Below are 17901 nucleotides of genomic sequence, written 5' to 3'. Positions count from 1 at the left end.
AACCAAGGAGACAGTTTTGACACTGCAAAATACACTATGGAAAACAATACAGAGAGAATTGTCTTGTCCTGTATTCTTTTCTGGTTTATAGACTGATACCAGCAATGTCCAATTGATATTGACACCCAGAACCTCCTAATGCAGTCTCAATAGATATGAAAATCAAAACCCTTCATGGCTGACAATGAATCCCACTTTACCCCTAACCCCTCCTTACCATTTCCCTCGTCCAAGCTCTGGGACTTCTACAGATCAGGAATGGTGTGGCCAGCAGGAGCAGAGCAGGGATTCTTCCCCTGTGCTCAGCACTGGTTCAGCAGCACCTAGAGTGCTGTGTCCAGTTCTGGGCCGCCAGTTTAGGAAGGCCATGGAGGGGCTCGATTGTGTCCAGAGAAGGGCAACAAGGCTGGTGAGGGGTCTGGAACACAAGTCCTGTGAGGAGCAACTGAGGGAGCTGGGGTTGTATATCCTGGTGTCCTGGTTTGAAAAGGAGGTGAGTTTTTTGGGATGCTGTGGTTAGGCCAATAGGTGCTCAGATTTGAATATTGGCACATGGTGTGGCCACTGAGGACATGAATATGCCTCTGAGAACACAGGGGGTTCAAAGCAGAGAACTGCCAAGAAAACTTTCTTTTGGTTCCAGTGGGTGAAAGAGGTCAGAGCTCCCCTGCCCAGCTGCAGGCTGGGTGCGGGAGAGGAAGCCATGGGGCCGGGTGAGGTAGGCCGGGGCCTTGGGCAGAGAGGGGAGGTGAAGGCCCCTGCAGGATGGAAGGGTGGAGGAGCACTGAGAGGCAGCAGGCAGCCCCCGGCCCCCGAGACAGAGAGAGACAGAGCCTGTGCCTGTGCTTGTGCCACCTTGAAATTTGACATCATGTGCTGGCAGCGCGGCTGAAGGAGAAGGGGGGCATGCAGCAAGGGTGTGGCGAGAAGGTGCCCAGCAGGGCCAGCATGGGAGTCCTGGACAGGCAGAGCCTGAGATTTGAACTCTTTTCTTGGATGATGGAAACCTTACAAATGCTGATCCTCCTGGATCTGAATGACAAGAGAGATTGAGATGAAATAGAAGGAAATGGACAAGTGTGATGAAAGTCCGTGCAAGTGAAAGATATCAGAAGAGTAGAGAAAAATCCTAGATGATGGAATGGCATTTGGCTGGACTTCTCTTGTATAGCCATGGACAGAACCATTTTTCCCGTGACACAGAGAGTGCATTTAGGGGGAGGCAAGGCCAGAAAACCTGCTGGCTTCTGCCTGCACACAGCCATGAAGTTGTCATGTTCCAGAGGGGGAATGTGCTACCTAAAAGCAAACCAGCACATTATCCTGGGGGAAGGAAGAAATTCCCCTCTAGCAGATCAGGTTTGGGTAGGGATGTTGTGGGGATATAGTCAGGCAGGCAGAGCAGCAAGAGAGGAGACCAAACACTGTGGACTTACTGGGAATAAAAGCAAACCTGAAAAGCAAAAGAAGGAAGGAACACAGCCAAGACCATCCCTGTAACAAGGAGATGGCAAAGAGAATTTAAATGGGCAGTAAAGCAGCAAGGAAGAATCATAAAACCATGACAGCAATCAGCTTGCCATAAGTGACAGAAACACAGGCTGTGCTTACGGACTATGGGCTTCAAAGGCATTTTCTGCCTGGAAAAACAGGACCAGCACTGACTGACAGTGTGGTTCCAGTATGAAAAGCCAATCTTGGCTCTCCAGGGATTCCTGCTGCCTGTGAAGGCAAGCTGGGCTGCTGGGCATTCCTGCCTCTGTTCTGCCCTCTGGGGTTCACAGACACAGCACACATGCATTTTCTAGCACACTGATATCATCAACCCCTGAGCACCAAAATGCTCTCCAAAAGTCTAAACCAGATGATTTGGACTCCCTCCTGTCTCCTCCCACCAGCCCACTCTTGGCACAAGCCTCATTTGAGAAAATGTCTCCCATGACTGAAATTCCAATGGTCTCAAGTTTTCCTCTTTACAGTGGAACACAACTGCTGACATTTTTCAACTTCTTCCCTCTCAGCTCTCTTGGGAAACTGCAAAACAATCTCAATTTCTTCAAGTGAAGGTGGAAACCTCCAGGAGCACATGGCTTTGGATGTGCTGTCGTTCTCCAAAGGGAAAGCAGAGCACAGTGTTGATTTTGGAAAAGATGAGCAGAGCTGGAGGAAGCTGAGCAGGAGCCTCAAGTGGCACCTAAAGGCCTCTCACTGCTTCTGCTCCATCACTGTGATTGCACGGGTCTTCAAGAACACGGTTCCTGCAGTGCCAATGCCATTTAAGAGAAGTGACTCCAGCATAAAGTGCAGAAGGCTCAGCCTCTGAGCTTTGGCTGTGACCTGCACAAAGGGAGCCAAACTGGCTGAGAGAAGCAGAGATTCCTACCAGGAGCCAAGATTAACCAAGGAGACACAGGGTGTGGTGTAGACCCAAGGCAAAGCATGAGAGCAGGTAAGAACTGTACAGCCCTCAACATTCCTGTCAATCCAGAGCTTGCAAGAGAAGGAAACTCCTTTGGGATACACACCATCAATGCATGCCCAAAATCAGGGGACAAGTCTCAGCACAGAAAGATTTCCACCACCTTGCAGAACAAGGTGCTGAGATATTTTCTTCTGCATGTGCTGCAGCAGATAACTTGCTTTGCTGTACACTGGGAGAATGACAGCACTCTCCTCTTCCAGCACAGTGTTAAAGCTTCGTGTGCCAGCACTTACCTTGTCCTTATTCATGAGAGACAGCACCATTTCAGAGACCTCCCGAGCGACGAAGTTCTGAAATACCAGCTCTGGTGGGGAAACCCCAAACCAGCTCTGTTTCGGGGCAGCTGACGGCAGCTGGAGAGGAGAGACAGCAGGGAGAGCTTCAGCTGCTGTGAGGAAGGTTCATGCAGGAGAATCTTCCACTGATCCCCAGTGAAGTACAGACTCTGAGGGAGCACGTCTGCCCAGCCCACACTGGGCAGACAGTGGCTCACCCACCTCTGCTCTGAGCTGATCCACAGCTGCTGGGCCACACAGAGCAGGCTCAAGCCAAGCTGCTCTTTTGGCATGGATTTCTCCAGGTTTCCTTCTCCAGAGTGCCAGGCAGCACTTTCCTAAAACACAGCCCTGTGCCCATGTGGTCACAGAGCTCTGGGGCACTGACTGAGCACTCATGGAGCAAGTAAAACCCATGAATTTACATTAGACTCCATGGGAAAGGATTTTGGAATGTCCTTTACTCTGAGACAGGGAAACCGAGGCCCACACAACTGCAATATCTTTTTTGCTCTAGAACTTAGACATCAGTAAAAAGAGCACAGGCCCAGAGGAGGTGTGAGAGATGAGGTGACATTTGGCTGAAGCCAAAAGTTTATGAAGCAAACGAATGGAATTTCTTGGTTCTGTGTGTTGTTTGTGGTTTGGATTTGCTCAGGTTGGTTTGTTGAGTGTCACAGTCAGAGGCACGGGGTTGAAGACCTGACCAAAAAGAAGGAGGATGAGAGGAGAGGGGACAGAAAAGTTGGTGCTCAGTAGAGAATGGAAGCACCTGAGTACCCATCCAATGGCAAAGGGCACAAGGACCGCCCCAGCCGGGTACGAAGGGGATACAAAGATTGCCATTTTCTCAGAGGGTGTGTGTGTGTGTGCTTGGCTCTCCAGGAGGGAGACATGCCCGGCTCAGCTGAATCGTTACTAAGAAACACTTTTCTTTTGCTCTGATGATTTTGTTCCTTTTCATTGTACTTAAAAGTTAGTACGTTTCAAACAGAGGGAAAAGCAAAAATAAAAAGACAAATGAGATGAAAATAAAAAGACAAGTGAGGTGAATGCTGAATGAGGATAAGTTTCAGTTATTTTCTCAGCAACTTGGGTAAAAGTAGAGTTGGTATCTCCTTTTTCCATGAGCTTTAAATGGGTGCTTTCTTGTCATTACTGCGATCTTATTTAATGTCATTGTAGAGGCACATCTGGAATGACACAACAACAGCAAATGCTTCTGGAGCAGAGACATTGTTTGGAGAAAACTCTGCCCTGCTTTGTCTGCCACACTGCTGTCACTGCAGAGACACAAGCAGGTCTCCTCTGTGACTTCACAGCAGACACATTCTGCTGAAGGGAGTGGCTGCAGCACACTGTCCCTTAGCTGTGCCCTTCCCTGAGGTGTTCCCAAGGCTCCTCTCCAGGACAATCCTTCACCTGGATTGTGTTCTGTGTCTCTTGCTGCCAATTTCCTGCTCAACAGCCCACCTCAGTCACCTACCCGTTTGGACTGTGCTTTATACTGAGCTAGTCCTGCCAGAAAAGCAGCTTTAAACACACCTCTAAGTAGGCGCTGATCCAGACAAAGCACATCCATTCCCCTCTGCCCAGGGCCAGTCCCCTGTACATCTGGCAGCCTGAAAAATCCAACACCCCATCAGGGTCCAACACATTGTTCCAGCCCAAAGAAGTAATGCAATTTGTTCTGTTAAATCTGAAGTAATTCCTGCAGATCCTTGTCCTTCAAAGGCCAACGCTGCCACTCTGGAGGGAATCTTGTGACCCCAAGCATTTGATGGTGGCCACACCAAAGCAAGAGGTGGCTCCTCCAGCAGGAGAGGGGCAAAGGGCAATTTTGGGCCTCTGTGTCCCCAGCCTTCCTCCTATTGTTTTAGCAATGGCAGCTGCACTCCAGCACACCCCAGCAGCTTCAGCAGAGGGTATTTGTGTTGGCTTAGTGCAGATCAGGACTCCCAGTCCACCCCTCCCAGCACTTGGCAATGACAGCAGGACCTGGACACTGAGGTATTTTGCTGCAGGCAAGCCTGTCACAAGCACACACCCTCTTCAAACTTCATATGAAACAGAAAGGAAAAGAGCAGGAAAAGGCTACCTTTGGGCGAGTCTCACTCCTGTCTAGAAATGGGCCAATTCTGGGCAGAATACTCCCCCCAGTGTTGGCCTCCTTCTTCCTGCTGAGAAACTTCTCCCTCTGAAACTTAGAGGGAAGCAGCTGAAAGGCAAAAATACACCAGCTAGAGCCTCAGATATGTGCTTTTTCAGAAAGGCTTTTCTTGAACGAGTGACACTGGTGAATAACTTGTGATCACAGCCACTAGGACAGCCCTGGGAGCCCTGGAAGTTTCCTGCTGAAATACTTAGCATCAGTCAAATAATAAGACAGAGTGGAACACACATAGTCCAGCCACATGGCTCTGTCCCATTGGCTTCTCCGTGACTGGATGGGACATGGTAGGGGATTTCTGCTCTTTGGGCATTTGTTTCCTCTTACGTTTCTTTGGATTGAGGCAGTGACCTTTCCAGAGAATGGGGAGGAGCTCTCAGAACTGCCTGAACTCCATCCCTGCACAGCACTCAGAACTCACAGCAAGGAGGTATTGCTGCTGGCTGAGTCCAAGAGATGAAAGAAAACAAAGTTGAACCAAGAGTGAGGTGCACAGGAATGTCTCTAGGTTTTAGTTCTCCCTGTTGATTGTTTTCTCTGTCTGGGCTGACAGAGCCCTCCACAGAAGAAAACAGAGGCATCTCCTTGACAGAGCCTCAGCAGTGCGGCATCTTCAGCCAAGGGAGCTGCAGACAGCAAGGGGCCTTTGTGGCCCTGGCTCCAGTGCTGCCTGTAGGGCTGGATCTGTGCCCGCACAGGAGCTGGGAGAGAACAGCTGCTTTGGAAGCTCTTCCAGCTGGGACCAGCCATGGCTCTCAAGGCTTTGGGCAGAGTATGAACTTCCCCCCGCCACATGCCCAGGTGCCCAAGGGCAAGATGGTCAGAGCAGCACAGGTGAGTGCCCAGCCTGACAGAAGGAATTCCTGTGGCAAAGGGAAAGGGACAGAACACATGCCCAGGCCTTCAGCTGTACATTGGTTTCACTTGGCTCCGCTGGCACAGCCAGGCAAGACACAGCTGAAGCATCCCACAGTGTTCCCTATTGCACCAGGACAGCCCCAGCAACAGCAGCACAGCACAAAGGGCTGGGGAAGGGCTCTGCAGCTTCACAGCACTGCTGGACAACAGGGGCAGGGAGAGCAGGGACACCAGGGCAGTGCCAGCCTTAACACAGCCCCAGTGGGTACTCACAGTAAAAGACTTCAGTCCTTTCCTGGACAAAAGACGAGGTGTTGTTGTCTTTTCCGGGAATCCAGACGCCATTTCCAAGGGAGGATGTCGCAGATGACTGACAATGCCTCAACAAAACTGGAAGGAGCAACAATGGAACTCTGAAAATCCAGAACCCAATTCATGGTACATTCAAGGCATATACTGGTGCTAAAAATGTTACATTACTTGAAAGTAGCTAAGTGCTTGTTTGGTGTAAATAGCTAGTATAGTTAGACCTCTAGTTGGACTTTATTTGAACTATATGGCTACTTTGTGCAATTCACAGATGGATCATACTGAAACCTGGAGCTCAAAAGCTGAACATTAATAAGAGTTGGAACAGACAAAGTCATAGCTTAAATATTACTTAAAAATAGCTAGAGTGGGCCTCCTCTTCTTTAGGCTAAAGCACCCCTGCTCTCTCAGCTGGTCCTCACAGCTGAGAGACTAATGAGAGACTGGAATGTTATGGCTAATGGCTTAAATGTCATTATAAAGGACTTGCTGCCCATTGTGACAAAACTGTATAAAGAAGCTGCGACCACTCAAGCCCACCCTTCCCTGAAAATGCCTCCTGACTGGAACTTGGCACTGTGAGTTAAGCTGCCTAAGGGAACTTGAGACAAGATCAAGGTGACACTACTGTCCCATTAGCTCAGGTCTGGGGAGAAGTAAACAAAGCTGAGGAGTAAAACCTATCTACAACAAAGCCAAACCCAGCAGCTGTCCTGAAAATCAGCCCTGTTTGGGTTCAGGCTGGGGAAGTCATACCCACAGACTCTTCTGCTGAGGCCAGGTTTGCACACAAATCTCCCAGCAAAGACCTCCACAGTGCCTCCAGACCCATTCCTGAAGCCTTGCACCAGACAACTGCAGGGCATGCAAACTAACAGAACAAATCTGAAAATCCAGAACCCAACTCATGGCAGACTCGAAGGATATACGGGTGCTAAAGATTTTGTATTATTTGACAGTAGCAAGAGACAGACTCCAACTTGCCCCACCCCAGGGAGGTACCTGGGCAGTCCCACCTTGCCCAAATCTGCATTAATCCATTGGAGTTTTACATTTTGCCAGACCTCACCACAGAGAAGACCAGAAGAGGATTTAATGGTATGCTGATGGCATCCATGGAATGGTGATATTTTCTACTAAATCTGTCTCTGTCACTCTCTTTCTCCACCCCTTCCCAACCCTCATCCCCCTCTCACTTTTTCTTTTCTTTCTCTCTCTTTCTTCCTCACATTTACTGTTCTATAAAATCCAGACTATTGACTTTGGCATATTTGCACCTCAATACAGAGGCATCCCCCTAATAATTTTAATCACCAGATGATAAAAACCCACTGAAACTTGAACAGGACTTATTCACCTTTAAGCAGTTTAAACAATTACTATAGGAAAAAAATGCATAGACTAGTATATTTAGAAGATGTTGCATTTCTTCAGTGAAAAAAAGCACAATCAGTAGAGCATTTACTGTTCATCCTTTCAGGTGTACATGTCACTGAACTACTGTGCCAGAAGACCGGCATGATCACATCCTGTATTTCCCTTTGGCATTCTCTTTCAGAGCACACATGAAACAAAACCAAAAAGTTCAACTTTAGTCAGTCTTTACCTTCAAATGAAATTCAGGACTCCCTAGCAGAGACCGATGCTCTGCACGCTGAGGAACTTTTCGCAGAGGCCAATGCTCTGCACCTTTAGGAATTCTCTGTGCAGAGCAATGCTCCGTGAACAATTCCCCTGGCGAATGGCCCGGTGCAGCCGCCTGCAGGAGCCCAGGCTGCGCACACCCAGCCAGGGCCGCGCTCTCACACGGCTGAGGCCGCGCCGCTGTCACAGGCGCTGAGGGCCCGGGCGCGTTTACCGGGCAACCGCGGCACCGAGTGCGGGGCCGGGCGGGACCGGGCCGGGCCACAGGGATTTGCAAAGGAGATTGGCACTGCAGCGACTGACTGCAGTTTGGGGCTTCCCAAGAGTCTTTCTGTAAGTAATGAAAGGTTAAAATGTGGGGATAAAGGCACCGATGTCAGGTGTATACATTGCTCTTTGCCGCACTAGTATTCTACCCTGGCCGGAACAGCAGGAGGGGCTGAGGGAGCTGGGAAGGGGCTCAGCCTGGAGAAAAGGAGGCTCAGGGGGAACCTTCTGGCTTTGCACAACTACCTGACAGGAGGGGACAAGAGGCTGCTGCAAGTTCAGGCAGCGCCGGAGCCGCGTGGTTCCCCCTCTCCTCCCCCGCTCCGCCTCTTCCTCCCTCCCTCCTCCTGCTCCTCCCCCACACCCGGAGCCCCCGCAGCCCGCGGGAGGGGCAGGGATGGAGCCGGGACAGGTAGGAACGCAGAGAGGGCTGGGGGGATGCCAGGAGTGGGAGTGACTGGGCTGTACTGGGATCATTCTGGGTGACTGAGTTCTACTGGGATCATCCTGGGATCACACTGGCAGTGAGGAGGAGCAGCGCGATGGCTCCAGCGCTGGGGCTGGGGGCGCTCCTTGGGGGCCAGGGGGAAGTGGGAGGCCCGGCACGGGGACCCTGAACCGCAGCTGCCGGCACGGGGACCCCCCTGTTCCCCTTATCCTGCACAAGGCTCCCCCTGAATCCCCCATTTCTGGACATCAGGGCTCCCTGCTTCCCTTCTCCTGGCCATCCCATGGCTCCCAGACTCCAGACTTGCTGTGGGCTTGACCCTGAGATGCCCTGGAATGCCTTGGTCCCCCAATCCTGCCTTTCACAACCCCCAGCCCCAGCTTTGTGCAAAATCAGAGACCCCCTGAACTCCTCGTTCTCAAACATCCCGGGTATCCCCACCCTGGTCCCCCCTTTTTGGGAAATCCTGGACTCCCCTTTCCTGGGCTCAAGGACCCCCTGGAACTCCCTTCTACCTCTCCACATCCCTGCTCATGTCCCCTGTCCCTCAGCTGTGCCCTGTCCCTGTCCCCTGTCCCTTGGTTCTGTGGGGCCCAAGGTGGCAGCAGGAGCCAGGGCAGCCCCAGGGGAGAACAACCCTGAGCCCCAGCTGGGCCAGTTTCCCCCAGGTCACTCCCAGCATGGGCCCTGTGGCTCCCAGTCACTCCCAGCATGATCCCAGTATGATCCCAGGTGTTTCCATTCACCCCTACTATAGTTTCAGGCACTCCCAGTATGGTTCCAGTCCTTCCCAGTATGATTCCAGTATGAACCCAGTGACTCTCAGTACAGTGCCATTTGCCACCAGTATGGTCCCAGTCACTCCAAGTCACCCAGTATGATTTCCAGTCACTCCCAGTAGGATTCCAGTCACTCCCAGATACTCCCAGTATTATTCCAGTAACTTCCTTTATGGTTCTTTTGTGATTCCTGTCACTCCTGGTCTCTCCCAGTACATCCCAGTTGTCCCTAATGTGTTTCCACTCACTCCCAGTTGCTCCCAGTAGCTTCCAGTATGATTCCATTTGCTCATAGACACTCCCAGTCACCTCCAGCATGATTCCAGTCACTTCCTGTATATCCCAGTTGCCCCAACATGGTCCCAATTGCCCTCAGCCTGCCCCTAGTCACTTCCAGTATGATTCCAGAAGGATCCCAGTCACCCTCAGTGTGGTGCCAGTTGCTCCCAGTATGATCCCATTTGTCGCAGCATAGTTCCATTTCCTCCCAGTGTGATCCCAGTTGCCTCTAGCACAGACCCACTCCCTCCCAGTATGATCCCAATCTGATGCCATGATGATCCCAGTTGCTCCCAGCTTGGTCCTAGCTGCTCCCAGCTTGGTCCTAGTTGCTCCCATTTCCTCCCAGTGTGATCCCAGTTGCTCCCAGTGGCCCCTGTGTTATGTTTTGGAATGGGAGGAAATTTAGGGAAGTGATACAAAGTTTTTTGTGGATCTGACAGTCTGTTGACCTGCTGAAAAGTTAGACATGCTTTTGTGAAGCACACATGGTAAAGACCAAAAAATTCAGAAACTTTTCTTTTCTTTGTTGGTCGGCAGGGAGGTGCTGGGTTTGGGTTTTGGCTTCAGCTCTGTGTCTCGGCTGGGCTGGGCTGGGCTGGGCAGTCTTGCTGCAGGCTGGGCTTCTTTTCTATTTTCTGGGTTTCTTGCTGGCTTCTCTCTCCATGGGCTCTGGTTTGGCCAGGCTGGGCTTCAGCAGCTGCTGGGCAAGGAGACAGGGGAGGCTGTGGAGCTTTAGCCAGAGCAGGGCTGACTGTGGCTGTGAAGATCTCGCCGTCAGGCTGCTGCTTCTTCTTGTGAGCATGGCTGAGATCAGAGACTTCTGTAGCTGCTGTAGAAAACTAAACACTAACTATAAAGCTGTTCTGAACACAACTGAGCCACAGCTTTCTGTTACAAGTTATTGGTGGGTTAGGTAGGCTTCAGGCGTGATGTTAACTTTTTCAGTACTTCAATCTTCTTTTGAGTGAGAGAAAAGAACAAAATGCAAGTATATTGAAAACAAGATGAAGATGCAAGTTAATAGTAATTCCCAGATGGGAGGGGTGAGAAGATGCTTTGTTTTTAGAGCTGAAATACTCTTGTAAGATATAAAGAAAAAACTCTTTTCCCTTATAACACATAAAACTCCAAGGAAATGAAAGTGTTTGAATTGATATTAGGTAAAGTGTGGGATCTCAGCACCTCAGGACTGATGTGCAGAGTGACTGAGACCACCCTTGGGGGGCTCGGGAGTCCTGGAATGTTGCCAGAAGTGTCTGGTGGCTGGGCTTTGATCCTACACGGGAGACGACACCTGTATGAGGATGGGAGGATTTCACTGGGGTAAATGGTGAAGGGATAAGTTAATTAGAGTGTGAAACACAAGGTTTAAGATTTCTGTACAGGGGGGTCTAAAGAAGTAAGATGGAGGAATTGGGGCGTGTCCTGTCCTTCTTCTTCTTCTTCTTGGCCTCCATCTTCTTTGGTGATGTTGGCACTTTGGGGTTGGTTATTACTAAAAGTGCACTGGTCAATAAGGGCAAAAGGTATTGGGGAAAATTGATAAATATTGTATATGTAATTTTGAGTGTAAAGATAGGTGACCGCCCCGGGGGCGCGCAGTGTGCTCATGGCTGGCTTGCTGTGCAGACCTCTGTTGGGCTGAGAGAAAATCTTTTAGATAAACAACTAATAAACACTGAAGACCGAGAAAAAACCTGAAGCCTCTTCTCGTCCTTTGAAGCGCGGGCTGTCCAAGGCCACCCCGGGCCTTTCCAGGTTTTAAAACAGCCTAGAAACCGACAGTAAAGGCTTCTACATTAAAGTAAGCAGATGTTGAAATAGCTGTAATCCCATGAGAAGTTTGTACAAAGAAAGAGCGTAGTCTTGTGCTTCTAAAAATGAAGATCTCTGCTCCCAGAGATGAAGAGGATTTTAGAGATAGATAATGAGAACTTTTGCCTTTGAACAGCTCATCTTTAAAACAATACCCCATCAATCAACATAGCACATCTCCAAGCTGTGGGAAGGCTTGTAGAAATAAGAAAGATTTTATGATAGCAAGGTTCCCCTGGCGGTTGTTATTCATGACAAAATTGAGAACCATGAGAAAACTGTTTTTTCCTTTTGTAGAAAAGTCTCCATAACTTTAACAAGAGGGACTCCTCTCCCTAAGTGAACTAAAAAATGACTATTTTAGAGGTAGTAAACTGACTAGAAATCTTAAGTTTAGTATCTTTACATTGTCAGTGAGAAAGAAAAAATTGTGGGGAGAAGTATTCTAAAAAGTTTGCTTTCATTCCTACTACCTTTTTTTTTTCTTTTAGTTACTATTAATAAAATTTTTCTTTCTACCCTTTTAAAGTTTTGAGCCTGCTTTACCTTTCTCCTAATCCTATCTCACAACAAAAAATAAGTGTATTAGTAATTAACCACACCAAACCCACGACATTCTTTAGTCCATTAGCCAAAAAAGCCTCAAAATTAAATAGATCTTAAATTAGCAAACCAAAACCACGACACCCTGGCACAGAGCCAGTCACTCCCAGTATGATCCCAGTATGAATGCACTGTGATCCCAGTCTTCCCCAGCACAGTCCCAGTCAATCCCAGTTGCCCCCAATGTAGACTCAGTGACTCCAGTCGCTCTCAGTGTGTTCTCAGTCATCCCCAGTATGGTTACAGTCACTCCCAGTATATCCCAGTTGGTCCCACTGTGATCCCTGTTGCCCCAGTTCTGGCCCTGCTGAGTCCCAGTGTGCTCTGATCCTGCTCCCAGTGGGTCCCAGAGCTGGGTGCAGTGTATCCCGGTGTATCGCAGTGTATCCTGGTGTATCCCCGTGTATCCCACTGTATCCCGGTGTGTCCCAGTGTGTCCCAGTGTATCCCAGTGTATCACAGTGTATCCTGGTGTATCCCGGTGTCCCAGTCCATCCCAGCCTGTCACAGTCCGTCCCAGTCCCTTCCCTTCACTGGGAGTGACTGGGATCCTACTGGTGGAAAGTGGAACCTTACTGGGCCAAGTGGATGTGACTGGGAATGACTGTGTGTGTGCTGAGGGCAACTGGGATATACTGGGAGTGTCTGTAACCATACTGGGGGTGACTGGGAACACACTGAGAGTCCCAGAGGGTCCAAGGACACCGTGGTGACACTACAGAACCTCATGGAACCAAGGGGATCATTGTGGCACCACTGGAGCCTGTGGAACCAAGGGGCCTTGGTGACACAGCAGGGCTTCATGGACCCCAGACACCATTATGGCGCTGTGGGGCCTGATGGAACCATGGAGACCATTGGGACCCTTCAGGGCCTCGTGTCACCAAGGGGGCATTATGGCACCTCAGGGACACATGGAAGCAAGGGACCATTGGGTCCCATGGAACTGAGGGAACATGAAACAGGCCTGGCTGGCTTGGCCTCCCAGGGGCCACCGGACAGCTCTGGCTGGTGTTGAAATGTCAAGGGCTGCCTCTCATCAGCTCCTGGAGCACTGCGGCTCTGTCCTTTCCTTGCTGTGAAAACAACTGTCAATCTCTTCTAAGTACCCATGGCCAGAATTGGGATTTCAACTCCAAATTTTTCCCATAGGAATATTGCCAGGACAAGTCTGGCTGGCAATGGTTTCAGGAGAGTCACCTCCCATCTGTCCCCAAAACACTGGGGAAGGCTCCGTGCTTTCCTCCCTATGAGAAAGAACTGTCCTACTTCTCCAGGCACGCATAGCTGAGATTGGACTTCCACCTCCAGAATTCCCTATATCCAAAGACTGCTCCTAGACAAAATCTGCCATTCCTGACAAGTCTGGCTGGCCTTGGCCCAGTGACACTCTCACTTGCCTTCCAAACACTGAGGCTCTGTGCTTTCCTTCCTATAGAAAAGAACTGTCCTTCTCAGCCAGGTACCCATGGCCACAATTGGGATTTCACTTCTAGCATTGCCTATTGTGACAGACTGGAGGAGATTGTTGGCTCAAAACATTTCACGTGCTTGGGAGGAAGGGCAGGTCCAGCCTTGCCCTGCCCTGTAAGCCCAGCCCTGCCCTGCCCTGTGACCCCAATCCCCCCAGAGCCCCTATCCCAGCCCAGCAGTGGCTGCCAGTCCCTGGCACAGCACAGGCAATGCTCCACAGCCATCTCTGCAGCCCCCAGCCCAGCTCCTGAGGGACCAAATGAGCCCAAGGACCACCCATGGGAAGGGCCCAGGAAGTCCAGGGGGTATTGAAGCCTGACCACAAGGCAAGCACACATCTTGACCCTACCTCCTCCTGGAATTTCTATCTGAACACTGCTGCAATCTAGGAGTTGGTAGCTGTGTGTGTGCTTCTCTGTATCTTTTTTGTCTTTCTCTCTTTCTAATTCACTCTTCTTGTAAATTTTGAGTAACCTAAAATTGAACAGGCTCAGAGTTAGTGAAGTTGAATGGGCCAAGTCAGTGCTTTGAGAAGTGTTTTTTGTTGATTGAATGTCATAATAAACCTTTTGCCAAAGTTTCTCTGATTTTCTAAAGTTCCCAGTAAAGGCTGTTTTGTTGTTTTGAGCTCCTGAGAATCTCTTGTTGGTATTTCTCCAGAGCATCCAACTCAGAGTACAGAAACAGCTGTAATTCCTTTTAAATGTCTCCTTGAGAGATTTTTTTGGGGGATGGGAGTCAGGGCTTGTCTGTCCTGCTTGGCACAGCCCAGCAGGGCTTTCCCAGCCACACTCCACACTCCATTGCCCAGCTGAAGCCGCTTGGTGCCTCTGAGTTGTGCTGTCCCAGCCCCAGGGACACTCTCCTTGTCTGCCCATTCCCCCACGGTCTCTGGGCAGGGATGGCCTCAGTGGGGGCTGCTGACATCCTCAGCACCTTGAAGGCTGCTGCTGAATTTTCCTGCTCCAGAGGCTTTTTCAGCCTTCAGCTCTCCAGTGCAGGAATTCAGTGTCCCAGGGCTCAATAACATTCAGAACACCTTAACAAGCCAAGCCTCTGGGAATAATTAGATTTAGGTTTTCAAATCTTTTGTGGTTAATTGGGCAGATTTCAGAAATGCATTCAAACAGAATATATTTTATTTAAAAAAACAGTGAGAAAAGATTTCTTAGGTCCCCTTTAGGTTTTTCCCTGTTGATAAATTGATATGTGCAATCTCCAATTGACACTGAATCCAAGTGAACTTCCTCATGAATTTGAGTAGATATGAAAATCAAGACCCTTCATGGCTGACAATCAATCACACTCTGTCCCTACCCCCACCCCACCATTTCCCCCATCCAAGGCCTGGCACTCAGAGCAGCCTTGTGCAAATCTGAGCTCCCTCCAGCCCAGGCTGCACCTGCAGCTTTCAGCTCCTTGGCTCCAACTCCCACCTGCTTTCCTTGGAGAAGGAGCTGCCTGAGACACAGAGGGACATTATGAATCAAAAAAACATGGCCATTAACTGCTTTATACCAACACAGAGTAATGGCAACCAAAATGCACTCAGACCAGGGTTTTTTCCACTCTCTTTCAAGCCTCGCGCATTAGGCACCAAATTTTGTCCTGGTTTAGGGCAAATTTGGGAGAAAACCTCCAAAGGGGCCCCTCCAGAAAGCAAACCCACATTGCCCCTCCCCACAACCAGGTCAGGAAGGATTCCCTGGAGAGAAGTGGAAAGAACCTGTTTATTTAACAGGCACAGCACCCCCAGCACACAAAATGAACAATACAGGGTGACATCACTCTTTCACCAGTCTGAAAAAGATGACAAATTCAGAAAGCCTCTCTTGGGGGCGGTCGCTCTGTTATCAGTCCCTCAGGTGCTGGGGTAGCTGCTGCAGCCACAAGGTGCAAACTCTTGGTGTTTCCCAGGTCCCAGTCCAGAGCAGGTTTGAGTGGTTCTAAAAAAAGGAAAGGAGAAATAGTACAGGGAAAAATTCGGACTGCTTAGCTAAACTAATTAATGAACAGAAGCAAAAGCAAGAGCAAAGCAGGAATAAAGCAGAAGCAAGAGCAAAGCAAAAAGCCAAGCAAAAAGCAAAAGCAGCACCATGTACTGCCCTGTCTCTGTGTCCCGCCAGCCGTGGGGGAGTGGCTGAGAGCAAAACCAAAACAAAACTTCGCTCTTCAGAGCCAGTCTTGAAAGCACAGAACATAGTATCCAGCATAAACAGAACAGACAACTGGGGATACAAGCGTCCTAACATCACCCTAGGACAGCAAAGTTATTCCAAACTGCCCCCCAGCAGCTCCCTCCTCACCGATGCCATCTGCTGGGGCTGTGCCAGCTTCAGGAGATGCCTCCAGGGCCTGCATTCCCTGTGTGAAAAACGCATATTGTATGACTGGCTTTTAACAAATATTAAAATTAATATTATATGTGTTGTGTTAAAAAGTTATATTGTACTAATTTTCTTAAGTAGTGTTTTAAATCTAGTTTTAGGTTATAACATAATGTTAAAATAGAAACTATGCTATGTAAGATACTTTTTTAAAGAGAGGACTTACAGTGAGATAGCAGCCACAGGACACCTAAATCTTTCAGAGAAAGAGAATTTATTGCTCTCTTAACAGAAGAAACGAACTTCTTCTTGCCTGCTCAGCCATGAAGATGCCGTCAGCATTCAGAGGAAGAAGTTGACACTGACCAGACAGAATCCTGTGTTTGAATAGAATTTATGCATCATGGATGAGGGGTATGAATATGCAACAGGTTATTGTTTTTAAGGGTTAACCCTCTGTTAACCTGTGTCCTTTCTTGGGCTTATTTTCCCCAGAAAAAGGTACTTGGACATCCATGACTCTTTGTTCTTCTTGTCTCATATTGTCCTAAAACTTAATTGTCCAAATTTTTATTATCCTAATTATATTAATCTTTTTATAACAATTTAATTACTACTAAAATTTGAAAATTTTAAAAAGAAGTGATTGGCGTTTTTCACACAGTATCTGCCACAACATCCCATGTACCAATGTTTCTGGGGGAACCATTTACAACATGGGGGGGGGGGTCACAGGATGTGAAAAACACCAATCACTTGTTTTATAAAAATTTAAAAGTAATAAAATGGTTATAAAAATAGCAATATAATTAGAGTAATAATAATTTGGGTAATTTGGATTAAGACAATATGATACAATAGAAACAGAGTTACGGATATCCGGGTACCTTTTCTGGGCAAAATAAGCCCAAAAAAAGACACGGGTTAACAGAGGATTAACCCTTAAAAACAATAACCTGTTGCATATTCATACCCCTCATCCATGATGCATAAATTCCATTCAAACACAGGATTCTGTCTGGTCAGTGTCAGCTTCTTGCTCTGAATGCTGACGGCATCTTCATGGCTGAGCAGGCAGGAAGAAGTTCGTTTCTTCTGATAAGAGAGCAATAAATTCTCTTTCTCTGAAAGATTTAGGTGTCCTGTGGCTGCTATCTCGCTGCAAGTCCTTTCTTTAAAAAAGTATCTCACATAGCATGGTTTCTATTTTAACATTATGTTATACCCTAAAACTAGATTTAACCTACTACTTAAGAAAATTAATTGTAAAATACAAAGTTGTGTTTCGTGTCAAGTACAAAGAGGTGATGTGTGTTGTTGTGAATGCGAAATGTGTAGACCCCGACAATGAGAGAGCTGTGAATTCTAATAATAACTGAAGAGAATAAAGCATAGAAAAAGGCCTTAAACCTATCTATTGTTTGCAAATTAACCCTAGTTGATTTAAGAGCATTAGAATTAAAGTGTTAAAAATGTTGCTTTTTGCCTGCATTTAATCCATAAAGAGTTCTGCAATAATAACCTTTTGAAGTATAATGTTAGAATATTACTTGTATCCTTGAAACTATAGCTTTAGAATATATATAAAAGAAATATGCTTATCTTACGCCTTATTGAAGCAGAGAAAAACAGCTTGAGAAAAGAAGATGAACATCACATCAAGAGTTTATAGTTTCGACCAAAAAGAAGCTAAACATCACTGTTACGAGATTTATAGTCTCTGCAATTAAAAGGTGAACACACATCTGAAGTGCTAGACCCCACCACATGAGATTCATCTTTCTTCTTTCAGAAATGAAACCGTCACCATCTAGAGATACTCCTTTTGAGATACATCCTGAAAAACTAAGATCACAATAGTGTATAGAATCATGATGTAATAATTTAGAATAAAAATTGCTGATGAGTAAAAAAATTAGAAACAGAAACTGCTGAAAAAGCTGATGAGTACCCCTATAAATACCTGTAACCCTCAATTATCGGTGTGCAGTTGGAGGGAAAACTTCCCCCACTGTACCCAGCGCTGTATTGCTCATACTTTACCATATTAAATAATAAATTGATTGCTGCTTGAATATTAGCCTAGTCAAGCTTCTTATTCATAACATTAATACAGCATAACTTTCTGACAAAACACATATAATATTCATTTTAATATTCGCGAAAAGC

At 47.9% G+C, this 17901-nt stretch overlaps 1 long non-coding RNA gene across 1 annotated transcript; it reads right to left on the bottom strand.

The window, feature by feature from the left end:
- Positions 1–4855: 4855 nt before the first annotated feature.
- On the bottom strand, positions 4856–7828 carry LOC132085772 (uncharacterized). The gene is made up of 3 exons (XR_009420271.1): positions 7701–7828; positions 6059–6175; positions 4856–4975 (listed from the first exon to the last, which is right to left on the bottom strand). It is a non-coding gene; the product is annotated as an uncharacterized LOC132085772 (long non-coding RNA).
- Between the last annotated feature and the right edge of the window lie 10073 nt (positions 7829–17901).

This window comes from Ammospiza nelsoni, chromosome 32, assembly GCF_027579445.1.
Source record: "Ammospiza nelsoni isolate bAmmNel1 chromosome 32, bAmmNel1.pri, whole genome shotgun sequence".
In the NCBI taxonomy this organism is placed as follows: domain Eukaryota; kingdom Metazoa; phylum Chordata; class Aves; order Passeriformes; family Passerellidae; genus Ammospiza; species Ammospiza nelsoni.
The sequence above is the reverse complement of the archived record's forward strand: the minus strand, read 5'-3'. Positions and strand labels throughout refer to the sequence as shown.